The sequence below is a fragment of the Narcine bancroftii genome, chromosome 4 (genome assembly GCF_036971445.1).
Source record: "Narcine bancroftii isolate sNarBan1 chromosome 4, sNarBan1.hap1, whole genome shotgun sequence".
Taxonomy (NCBI): domain Eukaryota; kingdom Metazoa; phylum Chordata; class Chondrichthyes; order Torpediniformes; family Narcinidae; genus Narcine; species Narcine bancroftii.
Genome location: NC_091472.1, coordinates 309,347,628 through 309,374,102, shown reverse-complemented (window position 1 = coordinate 309,374,102; position 26,475 = coordinate 309,347,628). Strand labels below are relative to the sequence as shown.

At 46.5% G+C, this 26,475-nt stretch overlaps 1 protein-coding gene across 4 annotated transcripts in view; it reads right to left on the bottom strand.

Moving 5' to 3' along the window:
* itprid2 (ITPR interacting domain containing 2) overlaps positions 1 to 26,475 on the bottom strand; it is a 176,588-nt gene that overhangs the window by 68,040 nt on the left and 82,073 nt on the right. The window contains exon 1 of one of the 4 annotated variants that reach the window (XM_069935872.1): positions 2,224 to 2,450. The exons of 2 other annotated variants lie outside the window; for them this stretch is intronic. The gene's annotated coding sequence lies outside the window, so the exon portion shown is untranslated. Of the gene's footprint in view, positions 1 to 1,948; positions 2,155 to 2,223; positions 2,451 to 26,475 lie in introns of those variants that run through there. One more of the 4 variants, XM_069935874.1, reaches the window with a different exon arrangement.

Sequence of the window (26,475 nt, the reverse complement as noted above, 5' to 3'; positions counted from 1 at the left end):
GACTTCAGTTCGGCATTCAACACAATCATACCTCAGTACTTGCTAAGGAAGTTGAGCCTGCTGGGTCTAAACACCTGTCTCTGAAATTGGGTTCTTGACTTTCTGTTGGGGAGCCCTCACGCAGTTCACTTCCCAGGCTATCACAGTGAGCACAGGGCTGCGTGCTTTGTCCACTTCTGTTCACTCTGCTGGCCCACAACTGTGCAGATAAACACAGCTTAAACCATGTCATCAAGTTGGCTGACATGGTGGGCCTTATTAGTGAGAATGGGGAGTCAGCTTAGAGAGCTGAGGCGCAGTCGCTAATGTACTGGTGCAAAGCCAAGATGTACTGGTGCAGAGCCAAAAGAGAGGGCGGTCAGCTTCAGGAGGGCCCAGGGGGACCACGCTCTGCTGACCATTGAGGGCAGGAGTATCAAGTCCCTTGGAGTGCACTTGGCGGGGAAATCTCACCTGGTCCCTCAACACCAACTCCACAGCCAAGAGAGCCCAGCCGCGCTTCTACCTTCAGGCAAACACCGAGGAAAGTTCACCTCCCACCCTCGCTACCTTCTACGGGAGGATGGACCGAGGGCTTCACCGCCTGGTTTGGAACCTGCACCACCTCAGACCCCGCAGAGGATAGAGAAGTCAGCGGTGAGCCCTCTCCCTACCACGAAGGCCACTAGGCAAAAGGCAATAAACACTGGGAAGGGCTCCAGCACCCCTCAGTAAACTCATCTGGTAAGAGGTCCAGCAGCACTCGGGCCCTTTAATCCAGATTGGGAAAGCAACCTTTCCCCCAGCCATCAGGCTCATGAACTCCCAGAACAGATGTGGATAAGTGAACTTTTACTGTATACTGTGACAGAGTACATAGAAATGTTTAATATTTCAATGGGTTTAACTTCTGTTCTAACTTGTATGCTCCATGGTCCTGGAGAAACGCTCTGTGGTCTTTACCTTGCGAGTATGGTCATGCAAGGGGACTTGACACACAGTACAAGTCATGACAGAACTGCCCTCGATATTCAATACAAAACATCTGCAGTGGAAAACTTAATGGAGAGGGGGTTTAACCTTGAGGATCCGCATTTCACGACAAACACCGCTGTTTTCCCTCAGTTAAAAAGTAAAGGAGCCACTTGGAGCATGAAACACCGCGCCAGACCAGACACCGACCCCTTCCCAATAACACGGGCGGTCCCCGTCATCCCGTCCCGGACCCCGTCCCGTCCCCGACCCGGTCCCCGACCCCCGTCCCGTCCCCGACCCCCGTCCCCGACCCCGACCCCCGTCCCCCGTCCCCGACCCCGACCCGGACCCCCGTCCCCGACCCCGACCCGGACCCCCGTCCCGTCTCCGTCCCGTCTCCGTCCCCGACCCGGACCCCCGTCCCGTCTCCGTCCCCGACCCGGACCCCCGTCCCGTCTCCGTCCCCGACCCCCGTCCCGTCTCCGTCCCCGACCCGGACCCCCGTCCCGTCTCCGTCCCCGACCCGGACCCCCGTCCCGTCTCCGTCCCCGACCCGGACCCCCGTCCCGTCTCCGTCCCCGACCCGGACCCCCGTCCCGTCTCCGTCCCCGACCCGGACCCCCGTCCCCGACCCCGACCCGGACCCCCGTCCCCGACCCCGACCCGGACCCCCGTCCCCGTCCCCGACCCGGACCCCCGTCCCGTCTCCGTCCCCGACCCGGACCCCCGTCCCGTCTCCGTCCCCGACCCGGACCCCCGTCCCGTCTCCGTCCCCGACCCGGACCCCCGTCCCGTCTCCGTCCCCGACCCGGACCCCCGTCCCGTCTCCGTCCCCGACCCGGACCCCCGTCCCGTCTCCGTCCCCGACCCGGACCCCCGTCCCGTCTCCGTCCCCGACCCGGACCCCCGTCCCGTCTCCGTCCCCGACCCCCGTCCCGTCCCCGTCCTTGGCCAGTTAATTCTGGTTCAATGTTCAGGAAGTGAGCCCACGTACCTCGGCCGCTCCGACCAGGACACGGAGCAGGGACAGAGAAGTCCGAGCCACCAGCCCCGCTCTCTGCTCCCCTTCCAGGGTCCAGCCGGGGGGTTCCGAGCCCAGCAAGTGGAGACCGGTCCCGGGTTCAGCGCCGCTGCTACCCGAGTCCCCTGGAGAGATGCCAAACAGCTTCTTCACAGCCGTCCTCGCAACCTTAACTCTTTCTCTTCCTCCTGGGCTGTTCATGAGGGGGGGGGGGTGGTCTTCCCGCGAAATGTCGGGATGGAACTTACCTGACCATGTTACCCCCGTATCAGCTGCGTCTGGACGCTCATTGTAGCGTTTCCCAGCGTTACCGTCCATCCAGAAAAGGCGCCCAAAAAAGTTCTTCCCGCCCCTCTGCTTCAGTCGAGTGACCAGTCAAGGTCGCCGCCACTTCACCCAGGTCCCGCGGAATTCAGGCGGCAGCGCGAACTGGCCGACTTTTCCCTTGTCAACAGTTAAGACACTTCCTGCTTTTATGGTTCGTTTCCTTCTTGACAACAGAGGGAGACGTTTATGTCTTTTAAACACCTCCCACCCTCTCCATCCACCCCCCCCCACCCCACCACCCACTAACCCTAAACTTCCCCACCCCTCCACGAAACCCCTAACCCTCACCCCTCCACGAAACCCCTAACCCTCACCCCTCCACTAAACCCATACCCCTCCATTAAACCCCTACCTCTCACCCCTCCAAACCCCCAACCCCCCTACCCTCCAACTCTCCACTAAACCTCTACCCCTCACCCCTCCACTAACCTCCCAACCCCTCCACTAAACCCCTACCCGTCACCCCTCCACTAACCACTCAACCCCTCCACTAAACCCCTACCCGTCACCCCTCCAACCCCCCTACCCCCCACAAAACCCCTATCCCCAACCCTCACTAACTGCCTACCCCTCACCCCTCCACAAAACACCTACCCCTCACCCCTCCAAACCCCCAACCCCCACCCCTCTCTCCACTAAACCCCTATCCCTCACCCCTCCACGAACCCCTCACTCCTCCACGAACCCCTCACCCCTCCACGAACCCCTCACCCCTCCACGAACCCCTCACCCCTCCACGAACCCCTCACCCCTCCACGAACCCCTCACCCCTCCACGAACCCCTCACCCCTCCACGAACCCCTCACCCCTCCACGAACCCCTCACCCCTCCACGAACCCCTCACCCCTCCACGAACCCCTCACCCCTCCACGAACCCCTCACCCCTCCACGAACCCCCCCAACTCCTCCACGAACCCCCCAACCCCTCCACGAACCCCCCAACCCTCCACGAACCCCCCCAACCCTCCACGAACCCCCCTAACCCCTCCACGAACCCCCCTAACCCCTCCACGAACCCCCCCAACCCCTCCACGAACCCCCCCAACCCCTCCACGAACCCCCCCAACCCCTCCACGAACCCCCCCAACCCCTCCACGAACCCCCCCAACCCCTCCACGAACCCCCCCAACCCCTCCACGAACCCCCCCAACCCCTCCACGAACCCCCCCAACCCCTCCACGAACCCCCCCAACCCCTCCACGAACCCCCCCAACCCCTCCACGAACCCCCCCAACCCCTCCACGAACCCCCCCAACCCCTCCACGAACCCCCCCAACCCCTCCACGAACCCCCCCAACCCCTCCACTAACCCCCCCAACCCCTCCACTAACCCCCCCAACCCCTCCACTAACCCCCCCAACCCCTCCACTAACCCCCCCAACCCCTCCACTAACCCCCCCAACCCCTCCACTAAACCCCTACCCCTCACCTCTCCACAAATCCCTACTCCCCCCACTAACCCCCCACCCCTCCACTAACCCCCCACCCCTCCACTAACCCCCCACCCCTCCACTAACCCCCCACCCCTCCACTAACCCCCCACCCCTCCACTAACCCCCCACCCCTCCACTAACCCCCCACCCCTCCACTAACCCCCCACCCCTCCACTAACCCCCACCCCTCCACTAACCCCCCACCCCTCCACTAACCCCCCACCCCTCCACTAACCCCCCACCCCTCCACTAACGCCCACCCCTCCACTAACGCCCACCCCTCCACTAACGCCCACCCCTCCACTAACGCCCACCCCTCCACTAACCCCCCACCCCTCCACTAACCCCCCACCCCTCCACTAACCCCCCAACCCCTCCACGAACCCCCCCAACCCCTCCACGAACCCCCCCAACCCCTCCACGAACCCCCCCAACCCCTCCACGAACCCCCCCAACCCCTCCACGAACCCCCCCAACCCCTCCACGAACCCCCCCAACCCCTCCACTAACCCCCCCAACCCCTCCACTAACCCCCCCAACCCCTCCACTAACCCCCCCAACCCCTCCACTAACCCCCCCAACCCCTCCACTAACCCCCCCAACCCCTCCACTAACCCCCCAACCCCTCCACTAACCCCCCCAACCCCTCCACTAACCCCCCCAACCCCTCCACTAACCCCCCCAACCCCTCCACTAACCCCCCCAACCCCTCCACTAACCCCCCCAACCCCTCCACTAACCCCCCCAACCCCTCCACTAACCCCCCCAACCCCTCCACTAACCCCCCCAACCCCTCCACTAACCCCCCAACCCCTCCACTAACCCCCCCAACCCCTCCACTAACCCCCCCAACCCCTCCACTAACCCCCCCAACCCCTCCACTAACCCCCCCAACCCCTCCACTAACCCCCCCAACCCCTCCACTAACCCCCCCAACCCCTCCACTAACCCCCCCAACCCCTCCACTAACACCCCCAACCCCTCCACTAACCCCCCCAACCCCTCCACTAAACCCCTACCCCTCACCTCTCCACAAATCCCTACTCCCCCCACTAACCCCCCACCCCTCCACTAACCCCCCACCCCTCCACTAACCCCCCACCCCTCCACTAACCCCCCACCCCTCCACTAAACCCTTACCCCTCAAACCCCCTACCCCCCACTAACCCCCCACCCCACCACTAAACCCCTACCCCTCACCCCTCCAAACCCCCTACCCCCACTAACCCCCTACCCCCACCCCTCTACTAACCCCCTCCCCCTAACCCTCCCCCTCCCTCCACTAATCCCCCTAACCCCCATCCCTCTACTAACCCCCTCCTCCTCCACCTCCCTCTACTAAACCCCGACCCCTCACCCCTCCACAAACCCCCTACCCCCACTAACCCCCTACCCCCATTAACCCCCACCCCCCCCACTAAACCCCCAGCTCCCCACCCCCCCCACTAAACCCCCAGCTCCCCACCCCCCCACTAAGCCCCCAGCTCCCCACCCCTCCACTAACCCCCTCTACCCCCACCCCTCCACTAACCCCCTCTACCCCCACCCCTTCACTAACCCCCCTACACCCCACCACTCTACCCACCCCCATATCCCTCCCCTAACACCCCCACCCCTCCACTAACCCCTATCCCACACCCCTCCACTAACATCCCCTACTACCCACCCCCACCACTCCACCCACCCCCACCCCTCGACTCACTCTCCACCCCCTACTCACTCCCCCCCATACATCATTCAGATTCCACTAATAGTGTTCTTGCCCCCAAATCAATTGTGTTCTGAAATCCCACTCCAGAAAGTTGAACTATAAATCTTGGCCAAAACTTTGTTGTGTCTGGCACATGGAATTAACGCTTTTTTCCCCATTCAAAAATTTTTTTCCCTGCTTTCCGGAATGGCCATTCACACACGAACGACCAAAACTCAAAATCTCCATTTCCTTACGTCAGTTTACACTGAACACTGGAAGTGTGGTAATTAAAGAGGCAGAACTTGCAAATACTTGCTATTCATTAGTCAGTTGTTTCCGGATGCCTTCAGTTAAATTTAGACTGCGGGCATTCTTGGAAATTTACTCGGGATCCAGAAAGTAAAATTTCAGAATGGGAATGAGTCCATTATTCCTGTTCAGATTTTTTTTTTTACACAGACTGCGTTCTGGAAAATTGGTAATAATTTTCCGGAATACAGCAGCTATGTAAAAAAAAAAAACCATAAGAAATGTTGCTGCAATGTTATAGGCTGAGGTATCATTTTGGAGATGATAAAGCATAATAGATTAGACTGTACTATTTGGAAGTAGAGGAGAACACCTGATAATCTGGCCAATATTCACACTTGCAATATTTGCTACTGGCCAAGGAGTTTGCTCCTTGCAAATTATCTGGAACATTTTCTACTCTGCTGTGGTAATGACATTTCAAAAGCACATTATTGCCTGTGGACTGCTCCAGGGCATGTGAAAGCATGCAAACTTGCACACATCCACATCTTTCATTCATGTTCATTTGCTCATTCTGATTTCCACTCCTTCCTCTCCACAGCTAAGAGCTTGGCAATAGTTTACTTATGAATTGCACACATTATCTTTTTTGCGGGAAATATACCTTCCAAAGAAATTATTCCAGTATTCATCCAACAACGTGGAAATCTTTACTGTGCCCTGTCCACAGAGCTGGATGAAAGCAAATTGCTGGTAAGCATCATTGAAGAGCTCTTGCTCAACCTTTGCTTGGGTTCCAAGCTTCAGGTTCATTATAGCCCCACTTTTAGCATCTGTTTATCTGATCTTGACAGTGGCACACTGAATGGTCAGCCCAAGTGAAAGTGAGATTAACTGTCTGCTGTCTTGATTTCATTCCTGGATTAAAAATAATATGACTATGTGTGAAAGTGAAGCGTCTCAGTCAATGTTTAGTTCCATTTGTAATCCGATACAAGGTCTGGATAACAATCTGTCTTGAGTTAAAGAGCACCGATGGATCAAGCTTGTTTTAACTTAGCACTGCCGTGCAAATAATTCTGACACCAAGTCCGCAGACTGCACAACAGATTTTAACGAGCTTAAACTTCTACACACCAGCTCTCAGGATCTTGCTGGCTCCACAGGTCTGACTGTCCCCGAAGGGGCCAGCTCGAGTCTTTATACGGGCTGGTGATTAACTAGGGCCAGCCTCCCAGGTTGCCTACCTGCAGGTACAGTGGTTGCCCCTCTGCGGTAGGCCAGTAGGAGTGCGGCAAGTGTAGTGGTTGTATCACCACAACTTTAACACAAATAATTTTTTCCGTGTACAATTCCATTTCTGCATAGTTTAGCACTGCAACCAACACAGGAAATACAGAAAGTAAATTACACTCCCACCGTACATGGACAAACCTGATCTGATTAAAAAGTGCGGGGTAACAAAGTAAAGTTGCAAAAGAAATTTTGCAGATGCCGAAGAAACTAGCCAGATCATGCAACATCCATAGGAAGATAGGCAATCAACATTTCAGGCAGGCCTGAGTCCTCCATCAAGAATATGGAATATGTGACCTGCTGGGTTTCTCTGCCACTGTTATGTACTTACAAAGGCCAGTTTTTTTAGACTGACTGATAAAAGTTTCTTTTTAGGTGCAAAGCAGTCGTCCCTACATGTCGATCATACCTGCTATAGCACTATCCTTCAGATCCAAAGGTTTTCACTAAAATTTATTTGTGCCAAATAGAAAAAGAAACACTCCACCATCTCATTATGACAGTACTTCACTATTGCTTACATCACAGCCACGGGCCAATTGGATGGCCCGCCATCAACAATTGTTAAATGGCCTGTGGACTTAATTACCAAAGGAAAGACTTCCCAAAAGGCCCACAGTAAAAGCAATAAAAGTAGCATTTTCCATCAAAAGAAAATCTAGGACATTTGAACAAGAAATCCCCAATAACTGATACATCCATGGTGTGATTTAGCTGACACTCTTAAAGTCAACAGTGACATGATTCTTTTTTGGCGCAGAAGTTATGCGCTGGTTAGAGGCAGACACTAGTTGCAGAACTGCTAAATTAGATTAATTAACTGGTCCAGAGTTCAATGTGCTGTTACAAGTATATTAGTATGGTCACGGATAAATATTATCTCTAAAGGGGATAGATTGTGGGGGGTTAGTGTAGGTCACCACAGAGTTACACTTTACAAAAGACATCTCATTTAAAAATGCTAGAGCTTTGCTGAAGCTGGACGTTGAGGCTCCAAGAGACTCTGTAGAGACAATGGAACTGCTTTGGAAAGGACTTCAAAAGAAGGTGTGAATGGAACAGAATGTTGATCATGTACAGGCAGAGGCTCATAAGATCGTTCTAAGATTGGGTTTGGAGCCCTGTAAGAAGTCATTTGGATTTTACAAGCAGAGAAAAAAAAACAAACAGGATGATTTCTCTTTTGGAGAGAGAGAGAGAGAGAGAGAGAGTGAGGGAGAAGTCAGTTCTACAGTAGTAGATGAGGCTACAAAATGGCAACCTGGCAGGCTTATTGAAAAACCCCATTTTGAAGACAGGCTGTGAGTTCTGAGTTCAGCCTATCCAAAGCCCTTGTGGTCCTTACAAGAGGAAACGGCTGGCTAGACCATTTCTCCTGAAATAAGGGAAACAAGAGGAACTCTATGGTGACCTGGAGGAAGAGTTTATCACTTAGAAAACCCATGATGGGGCAAGTTTCTTCGGCAAGATACTGAAGTGACTGATTGGAGGAAGTCAGATTGTTGTGTGTCCAAAAAGCAATAAATTTCTCTCTGAAACCAACAAGAACCTTCCTGAGCAGTAACCATTTAACTTTAAGCACCAGAGCTTGGTCAAAATTCATAAATGTTAAACTCTGATACTGGTGAACTTGGAGGAGCGAGAAGTGAGATTGGACTGTGAATCAACGAACTTCCTGAACATATACACATTACATACACGTGCACTTATGTAAGTGGGGGGTTAAGTTAAAAGTAATAAGTTAAGTTAATAGTAATAAGTTAAAGTTTGATCCTGTTTTTATGTTTAAAGAAAATTAAAAGCAACTTTTGTTTAAGTAACCATTGTCTTGGTGAATTTCTATTGCTGCTGGGTTTTGGAGTCCTCTGGGCTCGAAACAGTGTTTATCCTGGCATGAAATTCTTTGACAGTAAATCATTTTGTTTTTAAGCATTAGTTGGCAAATATGGATCAGATTCTCACATTCAAGAAAGACCTTGGAGATTTGTACATCCTGTCACACTTAGAGTTTAAAAAAGTTTCAATTTTCTGCCATAACAATTGATAATTCCCGAGATTCATGCCACATGCTTAGTTAAATATTTTGACTACATTTAGTAGAGGTAAAACATTTGCTTTTAAAATTAAAACACTCACAACAATCACTTAATTACCACAAAATACACAATATAAACATTTTCTGAGAGGAATCTATTTGTGATTGATAATAGCCTGAGAGTGCCAAACATCTGCTGTTTATTTATAAAATAAAATCTTTCAAATCTGCAAGCTATTCAAAATAATCCAAAGCCCAAGCAAGACATAATGTTGGTGTGGTTATTTAAAAACAGAAATAAGATAGTAATCACAAGATCAAGAAACAGAAGTAGGCCATTTGGCCCATCGAGTCTGCAAATCTAGTTCCAGCCTTTTCCCCATATCCCTTGATACCCTGACCAAGGAGATACCTATCAATCTCCTCCTTAAACTTCCCCAGTGATCGGGTCTCCACAGTTGTATGTGGCAACGAATTCCACAAATCTACGACCCTTTGGCTGAAGAAATTTCTTCTCATCTCGGTTTTAAATGGGTCCCTAATTCTAAGACAGTGCCCTCTTGTCCTGGATTCACCCACCAAGGGAAATACCTTATTCGCATTGACTTTGTCCAATCCCTTCAGCATTCGAAATGTTTCTATGAGATCCCCTCTCATTCTTCTATTCTCTGATGAATACAGTCCAAGAGCTGCTAAACATTCCTCATGTGTTAGCCCCTGCATTCTAGGAATCATCCTTGTAAATCTTCCCTGTACTCTCTCCAGCAACCTTCTAAGAAAAGGTGCCAAAAACTGCACACAGTTCTCCAAAAGAGGCCTCACCAATGTCCCATAGAGTCTCATCTACACCTCTTTACTCTTATACGCTATTCCTCTTGAAACGAATGCCAACACGGCATTCGCTTTCTTTACTGCTAATCTAACCTGGTGGTTAACCTTTAGATTATCCTGCTCGAGGACCCCCAAGTTCCTTTGCACTTCCGAATTTTGAATTTTCTCCCCATCCAAATAGTAATCAGCCTGTTTATTTCCTCTTCCAAAATGTACAACCGTACACTTCTCAACATTGGATCTTATCTACCCACTCTCCTAAGCTGTCCGATTCTCTCTGCAACACTTTCCTCAACACTTGCTACTCCAACATCTATCTTGGTTTCATCTGCAAACTTAGCCATTCACTCCATAATCTAAATCATCAATATACATTGTGAAAAGAAAGGGCCCCAACCCCGACCCCTGTGGAACACCACGAGTAATCGGCAACCTACCAGAGCAGGAGTCCTTTATTTAAATGAATTGTCCTGTTTAATCCAAGACACAGAAGGCAGGATGCTGAATGAAAACCTGATCAGAACCAATGAGACACTTGATCACAATATTTCTTGTGCTATTTTCCTAGGTCATCAATTACCAAACTATCATAAGAAAAAATGAACACAAATAGCATGAAACTGAAAATGGTTCTTCAACAATAAACATTTACAATGACAAAATCTAGAACTACAAGGCTGGGCTTAGCATCTTACGTTTTACAGATTACACTGTTTATGAACTTAAATATTTAATGTGATTAATTGCAAAGTAATGAATACGTAGAAGAATAAAAACACAGTAGGTCAGCATCGATACAACAATTCAACAGGATTTTACAGGTCACTAACTTTAATCAAATACAAACAGAATATGTGGAATGTGTGTTTCTACTGCAAAGGTGGAAAGAATTTAGTAAACCAAGTGTTATCTACAAATCTTATCAGTAGAACAGTGCATTTCATGGGTAGCCAACAAGACAAAACGGGATGATTTAACCTTGAAAATTCATTGGTAAAAATCGAGATTTGAGGTGTATATACATTTGGGTCTCCTCTCTCCTGAAGGGATAGAGTAAAGCCTAAATAAGTAGATGGTACAACAAATTCTCTCAGTTAAGACTGAGAGAGAAGTATGAGGCCACAGATGTTACACATTCCACTACTGTCTAGCACTGGTGGTGTTTCCTCTGTCGCTGCGCAGGCTGGACCCTCTGCATTTGTCTGTTCCTGCAATGTCTCTTGCATTTTCACATCCTCCTCACTATTTGACCCTCCTCTGTTCTGACAGTGTAGGATCTTGGATTTGCTTCTTTCAGAACAGTAACGTTTCTGTCTCAAGTGTTGGAATCTCTGACTCTCCCTGTGTCGTAATTATGCCAGTGACCCTAAGCTTCTTGCTGACTTGTCATGGTTTGCTTCTTGTCTCCATTGCAGATGCTTTTGTTTCCGTTTGACATCTCTTTTCTTGTTTGGGTCTGTGGAGTAAGGAAATGTGGTCTGCGTCCCATCAGAAGTTCAGCAGATGACATACCACGTTCAAGTGGTGATGTTCGGTAACTCAACCGAGCTAGATAAGGATCTGAGCAACTGACCTGTGCTTTCTTGAGCACCTGTTTAACTCTGTGAACTCCTTTCTTTCTCTTCTTTGGCTTGGCTTCACAGACGAAGATTTATGGAGGGGTAAAGTCCACGTTAGCTGCAGGCTCGTTTGTGGCTGACAAGTCCGATATGGGACAGGCAGACATGGTTGCAGCGGTTGCAAGGGAAAATTGGTGGGTTGGGGTTGGGTGTTGGGCTTTTCCTCCTTTGTCTTTTGACAGTGAGGTGGGCTCTGCGGTCTTTTTCAAAGGAGGTTGCTGCCCGCCGAACTGTGAGGCACCAAGGTGCACGGTTTGAGGCGAGATCAGCCCACTGGCGGTGATCAATGGGGCAGGCACCAAGAGCTTTCTTTAGGCAGTCCTTGTACCTCTTCTTTGGTGCACCTCTGTCTCAGTGGCCTTTCACTGCTTTACCTTTTGACTGTGGATGCAGAGGACTTGAATTCACATGTTGAAAATCATACTCTTCTGCAAAGTTATGGAATTCTCTACAACTATGTCATGTCCATTTTCACTGTAGACGATTTGAGCATAGATCGATTTCATACACTTGATCAGGCAACCAGCAGACATGTTAGGAACCAGTTCCATCTTAGGATAGTTCGATAGATAGTCAATAACCAGGAGGTGGAACAGATCAGTCACAACTTTCTGCCATAGCTCCTCCAGTAAGTCAGTTATGGTCATGGGTTACTTTGGCTCTTTTGTGTGATGTTTCACACAGGTCTCATTTATCCCTGGCCAATAAACAGCAGTTCTGGCCCTCACTTTGCATTTTTCCATCCCAAGGTGCCCCTTTTCAGCACTTCTTGTTGCAGTGATCGACAAATGACAGTTCTGTTCTGTCTGAGTAGAAGCCCATTGACAACACTCAGCTCTGCTCTGATATTGTATTATTGCTGACATTCACCTCTAGGCCAATCTTCATTCAGATTCTTGATGACCTTCTGTAGAACTGTGTCCTTTTCTGTTTCAGCTGTGATCTGCTTGGATTTCATGCCAGATGCGGGAAGGGATTCAGTGATCAGGTTCACGTGGAGAATCACATCTATTTTTGTGGAACTCTCATTGTGTGCTTCACTCTGCAGCATTGCTCTGGATAATTATCAGCTAATACAATGTTTTCCCTGGTGTGCACACCAATTCAAAGTCATAACGTTGTAGCTTCATCATCAGTCTTTGGATTCATGGTGTCATTTCACTGAGATTTTTCTTGATTATTGCTATTAATAGCCTGTGGACCTGTCTCTACCATGGACGTTGGTAACTGTGGAATTTCTCGTCCAGAAACCAGACCTAGACCCTCTTTCTCAATCTGCGCTTATCAATATTAATATGTTGTCATCGTCCTTGATGCATGTGCTACTGACCTCCAATCTTCTCCCACAGCCTGAAGTATTATGGCACCATTTCCATCTTTTAAAGTGTTCATAGATATTTTTGTCCTTCTGGATGCGTCAAAGAATGTTAGTAGCACTGATTCTGTAGTTGGAATAGTCTTATGAATTTACCAATGAAATTGATCATTCCCAGCACTCTCAATATACACCTGTTTGTCAGTGGGTCTGGGCCTCTCTAAAATTGCTTTCACCATACTCTTATCTGGCTCCACACCTGCCTCTGACAGTTTATCTCCCAGAAAGATGATTTCCTTCACACCAAACTGACATTTTTCCCTGTTTAGCTTTAGTCAATACTTCTGGATGTGTTGTAGAATTTTGATGAGCCCCTCATTGTATTGTTCTTGTGTGGATCCCTATAGGATCCTGTCATCCATGTACACATGTACCCCATTTATTCCTTCTATGATGTGCTCTATTGTCCTGTGGAACACTTCCAGAGATGAGGAAATTCCAAAAGGCATCCTCAGACCGGAGTATCTGTCAAATGGTGTATTAAATGTGCAGAACTTTGTGCAATATTCATACAGTTTTATTTGCCTGGTTGTAGTCTGATAATGTTCCCTCTTTATATTGGTATTCAAGTCTTTTGGTCTAAGCACATGTGTAGGTTACTGTTCTTTTTGATGCACACCATTGAATTCACCCATTGTGTGGGCTCCTCCACTTTCTTTATGATGCCTAGTGACACCATTCAGTCGAGTTCCCGCTTGAGCTTTTCTTTTAGTGGCGCTGGAACCCTCCTTGCAGGATGCACAACTGGCTGTGCGTCCTCTTTTAATTTTATCTTATAGGTGAATGGTAGAAATCCAAACCCCTTGAAGATATCTGGAAATTGGTCCAGTATTTCCTCTACGCTGTTCCGTGTACTGACGCTGTTAATAGTGATCAGGCTTAAGTTTTCACATGCTTTGTCACCAAGCAGTGATTTATGTCCATCTGGGACTACTGTGAACCTGAGGTGGTGCTCTTTATCTTTAACTTTCACCTTGAGTTTACATGTACCTTTTGTGTCAATGCGCTGACCATTGTAGGCTTTGAGCTGAACAGGATTTGCATGGATGTATGGCTTTATCTTCATTGCCCTGATGTTGCGCTCACAGATCAAATTGACCTTTGCCCCTTTATCCAGCTTCAAAGGAATATTTGTTCCATTTGTATGCAATAACACAGTCCATTTATCCTGCTCAACTCTGTTCATGCTTGACTGTTCAATGTCTGTTGGTTTATAGCCTTTCTGCACTAGCATGACAATGAAGAGTGCATCACTGAGAGCAGTTTCTTCTATAAGGTGTACAGTGTGCACACTTTCACTTCTGTTTTGTTTCCCTTTGGAAAAACATTGCTTTGCATAATGATTCTGCCCTTTGCACTTGTTACAGACGTTTCCATAGGCAGGGCATTGTTTTGTTGCATGTTGAATGCCACATCATTAACAATTGAATGTCTCTCCACATTTTTGTTGTTTCCTATGCCTCATTTTTTGTTTATTTGTGCGTCCAGACACTTTGGCTATGTCTATGCCTTCATTTTCTCTGGCTTTTGCACTATGACCAAACTTTTTTGTGTGCAGCTAAGGTAAGCTCTGCCTCTCGCAGAAACCACTCTCTCACTTTCTTATCAATAATCCAGAAAACAATTTGATCATAGATCATTGAATCTTGCAGTGATCCAAAATTGCATGCTCTTGCTTTTAGTTTTACGTTCGTTAAAAAAGTATCAATGTTCTCTCCCTGCAGCTGCGTGCGCGAGTGAAACACGTACCTCTCGAAGGTTTAATTTTCCTTTGGTGAACAGTTTCATCAAACATCTCGATAACCCTGTCGAACTTGCCCTGATCTTCTGCCTCGATAAAAATAAATGTGTTGAAAACCTCAAGTGCTTCAGGTCCCACTACAGTAAGTAGCAGTACAATCTTCAGTGCATTAGATTTGCTATCAAGACCAATAGCTTGCAAGTACAGCATAAATTGATATTTGAACACCCTTCACTCGTGGTCAACATTTCCAATCCAATTTACAGCATCAGTCATCATTAAACTCTCCATGTTTTCAGCTGCTATTAACTGATTCTCACTCTGCACACTCCTGGTGTTTCTTGCACTCCTAGTGGTTCTTCCACTCCTGGTATTTCTTCTCCTCCTGGTACCAACACAGTGTGGATTCCATCCGCTGAGGTACTCAGGGGACAAGATCTTCACCATGCAGCAACTCCAAGAAAAATGGAGGAGTTGCATCAGAACCACAATATGTGGCCTTTTTTGGACTTCAGTAAAGATTTTGACTCCATCAATTGCATGGACTGTAGAACAACGTCTTTACAAATGTGGCTGCTCTCGGATATCAAATGTTCATGAGATGAATCCGTAAAATGTGGATGGCTTCTCACATCTCAGATGCAATCTCTCAGCACACATGGATGATGAAATTCACCAACACACCAGCCCAGCCTTTGATTGAGGGGAAAGAGCTTCTGAAGTCCAAGATCTCAAGCCCAGCCAAAGCTTGATGTACTTGTCTGCAGTGAATGGTGACCTCTGTGATATGAACTATCTAGAGTGGGACTGTTTCTGCAAAACCCTTTAAATTCCCTGGAAGGATATGTGGGCCAATGTCAGCATTCTCCCACTGGCTAATATTTCCAACATTTAATTATATTCAGCAGGTTCTCTCGAGCAGGCTATGTTATTCACAAGCCTGATACAAGACTCCTGAAACAGACACTATATTTTAAATATTAACATGGCAAGAGACCAACATAGCATAATATTAGAAACAGAGGCAGGAAAAGGCCAGCTGACCTGTCAAGCCCATTTCCCTATCTAATTAGATCATGCCTGATCTGACCATAGACTCAGCTCCACCTACCTGCCTTTTCCCCATGTCCCTTGATCCCCCTACAATGCAAAAATCTATGTAATTGTGTCTTAAATATATTTAATGAGGCAGCCTCTACCTTGGACAGAGAATTACATCGATCCATTACTCTCTAGGAAAAGCAGTCCTAAATCTACTTCCCCAAATCTTGAGGCTCTGTCTCCTACTTTGCATCTCCCTTACCAGTGGAAACAACTTTTCTGCCTCCATTTTGTCTATCCCTTCCCTAAATTTTCTGAATTTCAATGAGTACAGTCCCAAGCAACTTAATGGGCTAACCCCCTCATCTCCGGAATCAACCTGGTGAACATCCTGCACTACCTCCAAAGCCAGTATATCCATTCTCAAATAAGGAGACCTCAACTGCTAAATGTACTTCAGAGGTGACCTCACCAGAACCCTCTTCAGTTGCAGCAGACCTTCTGCACCTGAAGTCATTCCCTCCAGTAATGAAGGCCATCATTCCATTTGCCTTCTTGATGACCTGTTGCACTTGCAAACCAATCTTTTGCGATTCACACTCAAGCACTCCCAAGTCCCTCTACAGAACAAAATGCTGCAATCTTTCACCATTTAAATAATAATCTACTATTTTTCTTCCCAAAGTAGGTGACCTTGCATTTATGAAAATTGTACCCCATCTGTCCACTCATTTAACCTACCATATCTCTCTGCAGACTCAGGACATCCTCAGCGCAGAATGCTTTTTCCACACAATTTAGAGTCATCACCAAACTTTGATACACTACACTCCTTGAGAAGTGCAATGTCCCAACTAATTCCTGGGAAGCTCTAGCCGAGGGGTGGCCAAACTGCGGCTCGCGAGCCACATACGGCTCTTTGACATGTAATGTGCAGCTTGTGGGGAGAGTGGCTGTCGGTGGGTTGCCAGCTGACTGTCAACAGCCTGCCTGCTGCTAGACACCTGAAAGTTGCTAGCTGCCTTGCTGCTTTCAGGTGCCTAGGGGGAACGTTTGGTGTGTAGACTTGATTAGAAAAAAATCTTTTGCAAAATTGCTCCCTTTGAAACAGGGCTTCTTCACTAGCTGCAGTGTATGAGCAGATAGTGATTTGCAAGACAAGGATTGGAAAATACTTTCCCCCAACAAAATAGTACTGGGGTGGGCAACCTCCAATGCCGGCCGCCCCAACCCTGTAGTCCTGTGCCGCCCGCCCTGATGTCCTGCTTGGGGGGGGGTCTGTCAGGCAGCGGGGAGTTGGAACGCCGTGCAGTGGGTAGGGGGCTGCCAGGCGTGGGGAGTTGGGTCGCCAGTTGATTATCGACAGCCCGCCCCCTGCTAGGCACCTGAAAGCTGCTAGGCCGCTTTCAGGCTGCTGCTTTCAGGTGCTTAGGGGGAGTGCTCGGAAGCAGAGAATATACCTCCCTGAGGTGGGTTGGGTAAGTACACCTCAGGGATGGGTTCTCCATTTTCAGGTGGCCTCCCGACAGCCGCATTCGCGTATTTTAGGCAGCTTTACATTGGGGTATTATGGCCACCTGAAAGGGGCTAACGATTGTGTAGGTGGGTGTGGCTTGAGATCACGTGATTGCTACGGCTCTCAAACATCTGAAGTTTATGATAAGCAGCTCTTACGTTAAGCAAGTTTGGCCCTGCTCTAGCCTATGAGCACTCAGAGTGGACCTGAAGCGCTCAGGTGGCAGATAATCTCACATATGCCGTGGAAACACAACTCCCCAGCATATGCAGAGTGGAACAAGTGCGTCACCTCATAAAACACATCAGGCACTTCCTGAACAATAATTGAGAGAATCTGTGACTCCCACCTTTTCCTCTTCAGTCATCTCAGAGCCCAGAGTAGAAGCAAATCATCCCCATCGCCTACGGCACAAACTTAGAGAAAGATGGGTGACTTCTTTAGTGTGAAGAGGATGAACCAACATCAGTTTGTGGTCCAAGCCGATAGTAATACAGACACATAGAAGACTAGCTGTTGTATAGATGTGTATTTTTGGAATCTATTTGATTGGTCATTCAAGTAGAATCACTGTTTTACATTATTCTGAAACCTGGACAAATGATCTGGAGACATTCAAATCCAAACATAATGGTTAAGGAATTTAAAAGTCTAATGAAGTAAATATTACAGCATAGAATTCAGCTTTAAAGAAAGATCTGGTTGACCTATTGTTAATTAGAGTGGCACAAATGATGCCAATAATAGAGCTGTTGCCTCAAAGCTCCAGCAACCCAGGTTCAATCCTTACCTTTGTTGTCGGCAAGGGCTCCCTGTGACAGGGTGACTTCCTCCCATGTGCCAAAGCCACGCAGTTTGTTAGGTAAACTGATCGCTAAGAATTGTCCCCGATGTGGAAGGGAGTGAAGGAATGTGGGGGAAGTTGACAGGAATATGTAAGAATAATATGTGATGTGTGGGTGGTTGACAGTTCGCATGGGCTTGGTGAGCTGAACGGTCTGTGTCTCTACTGAGTGACTCAGTGAGCTTGTAACTAATTCATGTGGGGGAAGAGATCTGTTCTCCTCATTTTGTTTAACTCCAAACCCACAGGAACATGAACAACTCTTAACTTCCCTCTGAGATGGCCCAGATTTGAGTCAGTTAGGGATTGTGCAATAGATGTCCCGATGAACAAAGGCCACATTCCAGAAGCAAATTAAAAGTATTTTAAAAATGTACTTAAAAGGTAAATGTAAAAGTTCCATTATTGTCACATAATACTGCATTTAGAATGTAAAATCATGAAATTCTTCTGTCTACCCTAAGGCAGACAGAGAGTCTCCACTTTGTCCAGCCCCCCTCACAGAAACTTACAGTACCTGGTGTTCCTAAGTGGTCTTCCCTCCAAGTACTGACCAGGGTTGAGCCTGCTTAGATCAGACAATCTCATGTATATTCAGGCTATTCGGCTTCTGCTATTCCTACTTAATTTCACTCCAATTATTTAAATGAGATTCGGGTTCTGGTATTCATCCATAAATATAGGATCGACATCCAAATGTGCTCTATCGACACCTAGCTTAACTTCATCCCCTCTCTCTTCACCCCATTACTGCACATGAATGTAGGTAATATACAGAAATGAATGAGCAAAAATATCCTCCACAGTGATGGATGACAAAAACTAAGTTGCTTAAACATTAACAAAGGATGCTTTCTCCACTGACGCTGCACCCCAGAGATATCACTCCCTGTTCATATGACACAGGTACCATATTAAGTTTGCAATGTTCACACTTCAAGCATTAAGTATACCATATATATTTCAGTGTACAAGACGACTCATGTATAAGACGAGGCCCTCCAGAATGTCCACTTAAAATGTAGGGTTTGAGCTATACTCGCTGTACAAGACTATCCTATGTCTGGCACTTACCACTGACCAGTGAAGTGATGCCATCGCAATATTTTTAAAGCAAATCACCCAGTGAAGATTTAAATTTTATGCACCTATTTTAAAATAAACCACCGTTGGCCTCTTTAACCGGCCGTTTAATAAGACGGCAGTCAGATTGGGCGGATGGACCCATGGGGGAGCGTTGAGATGTTGCTGTTAAGGTTCGGATTTTACATTTCGCATATCAGATGGCCCCTGGATTTGTTAAGATTCAAATACCATTTTATATACCGACATGAACAGTAAAAGCACAGTTCACTGCAACACTGCCAGCTGCTTTGCATTCTCTACACAACCACATACACAAAAACATTTTATCTCTTTTAATACACTGCCAAAAACAGATCAGGCAGGAAAATGGAGCTGATGTACAAAAGACAAAGTAATAACTCTGAGATCTTGCTAAACACGCACTTCAAATTGAGTGCTTTTCATTGGTTTTGAACAGCTTTGGAATTTTATTCTGTAAACTTGCTTTCATTACTGCACAGTCTCTCTTCCTCAGAAAAATTTGGAGATTTGTCTGATTTCAAACTAATGATGCCAATGAGGAATGAGAAAGGCACATCTTACCTTCAGAAGCTATATATATATATATTTGCATGGAATATTGTCCATTAAATATATGGCAGTAGGAAGCACTTATGCAAAATCCTGAGAAATCGCCATTTGGCACATTTCAGAGATCAGAGATCAATTACAAATGAGGAGTGAATTTTAATGGAACATTCTGCATAACCAAAACCATTAAATCTAAGTACCTATATCTCAAGTTAAAATAAGCATTTCACATGGTATCATAAAACAGCATGAAGTGGAATAAGGGGACATCAAAAGACATTTTAGATCAGGATGAATTTCCTCACAATTATTTTCTTCCAAACCTCCAAACCACAAGACTACAGTTTGGCCCACCAAGTTTATCTCAGATCATTCCCATCAGTCCCATCCCACCCTCTTGTTTTCTTATAACCCAGTGGTTGTCAATCTTATTTTTTCCACTCACATTCTACTTTAAGTAAGCCCTATGCCATCGGTGCTCTGTGGTTAGTCAGCGATTGGGAAGGGAAGGTTGAGAATCAGTCCTCTAGACTCAGTTGTTACTGAAATATTTTGCTTGTGAAAAATTGTCATTGGCCCATTTCCTTTGGAGTTGTGAAACCATGCACATAACGAGTCAATCGGGGACGATTAAACCAATGGTTTTCAAACTTTTTCTTTCCACCCACATCCCACCTTAAGCAATCCCTTACTCATCACAGAGCACCGATGGCAAAGGGATGACTTAAAGTGGGATATGAGTGGAAAGTAAAAGGTTGAGAACCAATGTTATAACCTATTCTCTCTCATGTGCCAATCAACTTCACCTCATCTTTAATTGCCCTCCTTTGATTGCCATTCAGTGATCCACCATGAACACGTATTAATTATGCACATAAACGGCCCAGGCTTTGGAATTCTCTGTGCAAAAATACATTTGTAACTCAGTACTTCTTCACTCAATCCTTCAAGGAAAATTAACGTACAAATGCAGAAGCTCAAAGAAGTGGAGAAAGTAAATCATTTGAAGAAGTTTTGAGCTTGACCTGTTGAATAAATTAGCCCTGTCATCCACATTTCCAGATTAGCACAGCAGTATCTTGTAACAACTCTAATCCTCCCCTAACCTGCCTACATTTTGCTCATACCTTGATGAAACATTGGTAATGAATCTTTATCTTTGCTATGTAAAGTATGCTGTTTGACTTGTTGAGTTTCTCCAGGTTTGTGTTTTTACTGGGTAATTTGCAACCCTTCAGGTGACTATTTAGATGAGTTGGTGATCAAGGTCAGATTGAACACAAGCTATTTGAACATGATTAATTCTCTCTTATTGGCCACAGTTTCCTCATCACTCCTTTCCCAAGGATTATTTTTCATGTCCTAAGGTAGAAAACAGTTGCCTCAGATCATACACACCAACACCCAGCAGAAGGAAATGAAAAAGAAATTGAAGTTGGATCCATGAGTAAACTTTCTTGTCTCTTTCTCTGGGAAGGTTGAGGCCAATAGCACCAACTTTGCTTGGAGTAATTAAGGCTGCATGCACCAGCAACTTCCCTGTCTACGTTGATCAATATAGTATCACACAATGCAATTATTGACTCTACTGCAAGCACATGCTCCCATCTTTGCAAGAGCAGGTGTTTATAGAGCAATGAAGGAGAAGTTATATCATCAAAAACCTTGAGAAAATACAAGCTACTTGGAAAACATGTTTTAGGTAAACCTTGGAACAAATTGGTCACTTCATACCAGTCATTTGTGATCCTTGTTCTACTAATTGCTTGACTGTAACATGTAATTACAAAGAAACCGTCTTTTCACTACTTAAAAATGTTAAAAATTCTTAGTTACGTAAAAGCATCTGAGCCATGCAGCAAAAAGATCAGATCATTTGCAATAAGTACATATTGTATTACATTATTCCAAAAAGGATAGAAATTCAATACATTGAAGACGTTAACAAGTTTAGATTCAGAGCGCAATATACAGCAACATTGTTAGCCTTAAATAATGGAATCATTCACAACATAACAATGCCCATATATGGCTGAAGGGCCAGTCTGTTAAAATGCAGTCAGTGAAGAAGAACTTAGTCTGAACAAGGGTACAACTTTTAATAACATTTTAGAACATTGTTCCTGGTTTCAATTATTTCAATATTAGAACGACCAATTCAAGAATAAATTAAAATTGCCTATTCTATATCCACAGAGCACCATAGAACACTACAGCACAGAAAGCAGGCCAATCGGCCCCTCCCTCTGGTCTGTGCTGACTATCATCTCCCTAGTCCCACTGACCTCCCCCCATTCCATAACTCTCCAGACCTCTCCCATCCATGTACCTATCCAATTTATTCTTAAAAATTGAGCCCGCATTCACCACATCAGATGGCAGCTCATTCCACACTCCCATTCCACCCTCTGAGTGAAAAACTTCCCCCTAATCCTCTCCCTCATCAGCTTAAAACTATGATCCCAATCTAAATGGAAAAAGCCTATTTGCATCCACTCTCTGTCCATACTACACATAAACTCTATCAAATCACCCCTCGCTCTTCTTCGCTCCATGGAATAAAGTTCTAACGTGTTTAATCTTTCCCTGTAACTCAACTCCTGAAGACCCAGCAATATCTACCTTCTCTTCCATATTTAGTGAATGAAGGAATGTAATTCCTGAAAATTACAAACATTGCCATGAATTTCATACATTGCTATACATTTCAGACTGGGTATTTAAATGATTCACTAATTAATTATTAATCATTTTGTACCAGACAAAACTGAAATGTAGTTGGTATCTCAGTCACACAACAAGGTAAGTGGCAGTGCCACAGATCTGGACAGATACAAGTTCATGCTGATATTAGACATACAGTAGTATGCAATTTAGAGGAACTTTCAATTAATCCCCACCCATCTCTTCCATCAAATCAACTTTATTTATCGTTCACACCATGCTTGCATGGTAGGATGAGATAGTATTTCTCCAGGACCATAGAACATATTTACATAAATATAAGTTAGGAAAGCAGTTAACACATTAAAATATTAAGGTATTTAGACATATACACTGAAAGTCCATGGTACATTATCCACATCTGTCCTGGTAGTTCAGGAGCCTGATAGCTTGGGGGAAAAGCTGTTTCCCTCTCTGAACGTAAAGGCCCGAGTGCTATGGTACCTCCTACCAAATGGCATGTGGGATGTGTGGAGTCTTTCACAATGTTTATTGCTCTCCGCTTGCATCGAGTGTTGTAGATGTCCTCCATGCTAGGAAGAAGTTCCCCAATGGGTCTTTTCTGCTGACTTCACTATCCTCTGCAGGGTCTTGGGGTCTGAGGAGGTACAGCTTCCAAACCAGGCAGTGATACAGTTGCACAGGATGCTCTCAAAGCATCCTCTGTGGAATCTAGCGAAGATAGAGGGAGGGAGATGGACTTTCCTCAGACTTCACAGGAAGTAGAGGACCTGCTGGGCTTACTTGGCTGTGGTGCTGGTGTTAAGGGGGGCCACGTGAGATTCTCCGCCAGGTGCATTCCGAGGAACTCTTGAGACCTCAATGGTCGAACCATCAGTGGTCAGTGAAGCGTGATCTCCTTGGGCCCTCCTGAAGTCAACAACCATCTCTTTTGTTTTTTTAACATTCAGATACAGGTTGTTTGCTCTGCACCAGTTTGATAGTGTTTGTACATTGTCTCTGTCTGCTCCCTCCTCGGACTTACTGATAAGGCCCACCACTGTCGTGTCGTCAGCATACTTGATGATGCGGTTCAAGCTGTGTTTGGCTCCACGACCGTGGATCAGTCAAGTAAACAGTAGTGGACTGAGCACGCAGCCCTGGGGTGGGGGGGGGGGGGGGGCCGGCCTCCTCAGCTTGGTGTACTTGGAGGTCTCCCCGTCAGGGAGCTGAGAATCCAATTGCAGAAGGAGGCGTCATTAAAAAGATGAGATTGCTGATACTTACCTGCTTTAAGAAAATTAGGCAAGGTTGAAATCTACTGTACAATCACCATATGCCACATATTAATGTTAACCACTCTCTGAATTATTAACTAATAGATCAGAAGTAAACCTTTGAGTAAATGTACTTCCCTGGCTGCACAACAATCAATTTTCTTCAGATCAGTTTGCTCATAACTTTTCAACTTGATAAAGTGTACGTGATACCATCCAGTTTCCATCCAGTAACTGCGACTGAGAAAAAGACATCTGCCAATGGTATAGTTTCAAACAATTTTTCCCCATGCAGGGAAGATCATTCTCCAGCTGAGAGGAAATAATACAGAATTTAAATCAAAGAAGCATTTGATAAAATGAAACGTGTAAAATTCTCACGTTACAGCCAGTTTATCCAACCTGCATCAAACAATTCAATCACATCATTCTGCCACACAATTTTGTCATTTTCTTCCTGAAGAGCTTATCTAGTTTCCATATAAGTGTAGCTATATAATTTCTCCCTGCAATTCTACCTCCTCTCTGCATTGAGTCAAGAAGTTCCTTCCAAATTTCCTACCAGATTTTAAAAGTCTGCAGATGCCGGGATGATGCACAAAAGTGCTGGAGGAGCTCAGCAGGTCATGCAGCATCCACAGAAAGCAATGGCCTATCGACGTTTCGGGCCTCAGCTCTCCACTTGGGATGTCAACATCAGGCAAAAATCCAAAGAAGAAGATGGGGTGGGGGGGTGGTGGAGAGACGAGCACAAGCTTTACAGGTTGTGGTGACACAACCACTACACTGGCCGTACTCCTACCATCCACCTGCAGGGGGCAACCACTGTACCTGCAGGTGGGCAACCTGGGAAGCTGGCCCCACCTGCCTGCTGTCAATCACCGGCCTGCATAAAGACTCGAGCCAGCCCCTTCGGGGGATGGGAGGAGGAATAAAGGAAAGGAGGCAGAGGTGATGGGGAGAGGCAGAGGGTTGAGAAAGGCACTCTCTGAATAGAGGTGTGGATGATGGGGGAAAAGGAAAGGATCAGAGGGATGAGGGAAATGAGGAGGGTAGGTGGGAGGAAAAAGAGAAGGGGGGGGTTACCAGAAATTGGAGATGTCGATATTGATGCTGTCTGGTTGGAGAGTGCTAAGATAGAACACAAGGTGTGGTTCCTCGAACTTGCATGTGGCCTCAACCTGTGAGAACATGAGGTCAGTCCGGGAACGAGATGTGCAATAGAAGTGGTTGGCTAGTGAGAGGTCCTCTCTATTGGAGTTGACAGAGTAAAGATGTTCAACAAAGCAATCTTCCAGTCTGCATCCAGTCTCCCTGATGTACAAGAGGCCACAATGGGAGCACTGGATGAACAGCACCTTGCATTCAGTCTCCAACCAGACGGCATCGATATCAACCTCCTATTTCTGGTAACACCCTCCCCTTTTCTCTTATTTTTTAAACTTCCAACCCCTTCCCCCACCACCCCCCCCCCCCAACTTTCTCTCATCATTCTGACTCTTATGCATTGTTCCCTATCAGATTTCTTCTGTTTATGGGCCTTAGCACAAGCCACTCCCTAACCCATCAACCCTCTTCCATTTTAAAGACTTCTGTCGATAACTTTCAGTCCTTTTTCTTTGCATTACCACAAACAACAAATACATACGTGCACAAATTAAGTCAATCAGATTGACTACAAATGAAAAGAGAAACACAAAGTCTACAGACGTTGAAATCTTGAAGAGCAAAGAATATCTGGAGGAACTCAATGGATCAGATACCAAACATGGGTAGAAATGGTCAGTCAATGTTTCAGGTCCGAATTTGTTTCAGAACCATTTCCAGCTCTTCTTTATCCTCCCCTTTGTTCTGATTTTTTTTTCTTAATTTCTTTCCTTCTCCTCTAACTCTTCTCCCCCTCTCTCCCTTACCAACAGTCTCTCCCTCTACCTGTCTCTCCACCTCTCCCTCTAACCGCTCCTGATCCTCTTGGCCCCTCCTCCGGGTTCTTTCCCCTTCATAATATCACCCCCATTTTCTTTTTAATCTTGTTAAAGGTTCCGGACCCAAAACCGAAATGTAGTTAGTGTCTCGGTCGCACCAAAAGGCAAAGTGGCCGACCCTTTCTACCCATGGATCCTGTCTAACCTCCGTAGTTCATTATGAATGAATGTTTCTTGCTCACTACGTACCACTAGTTCAGCCTGCGGTTTGCTACTCAATAAAGTACTCTTAATCCTGATAATGCCTTAATTCAGTATCCTGACACTAACAGGGAAATGAAAGGAGGCAGCCATTACTAAATTTTCTTCACTGAAAATGTGGCACTCTGTTAAGTGTCTTACACAGCAAAGTAACAGGTTATCAGGACCACAGTGATTTAAACACTTAAACATTCTACATGATTTAATGACAAATCAACTTGACTGCTCCTCAGTACCCTCATCGGTGCCTGTTCAAACCTACGCAAGCACCATATGCATTTAAGCTTGGTTAAGTCACACTTCAAGTATTAAATGATCATAATTGAATGCTACCTCATTTCCATACTTTACACAGGCTCATTTGTAACATTATCCACTTTAATACTTTAGTAAAGCTTTTGACAAAGTTCCTCACAGGAGGTTAGGAAAAAAGGTGGAGGCATTAGGTATAAATAAAGAGGTAGTGAAATGGATTCAGCAGTGGTTGGATGGGAGGTGTCAGAGAGTAGTGGTAGAAAATTGTTTGTCCAATTGGAGGCCGGTGACTAGTGGAGTTCCTCAGGGTTCGGTCCTGGGTCCACTATTCTTTGGCTTGGCTTCGCGGACGAAGATTTATGGAGGAGGTAAAAGTCCACGTCAGCTGCAGGCTCGTTTGTGGCTGACAAGTCCGATGCGGGACAGGCAGGCACGGTTGCAGCGGCTGCAGGGGAAAAT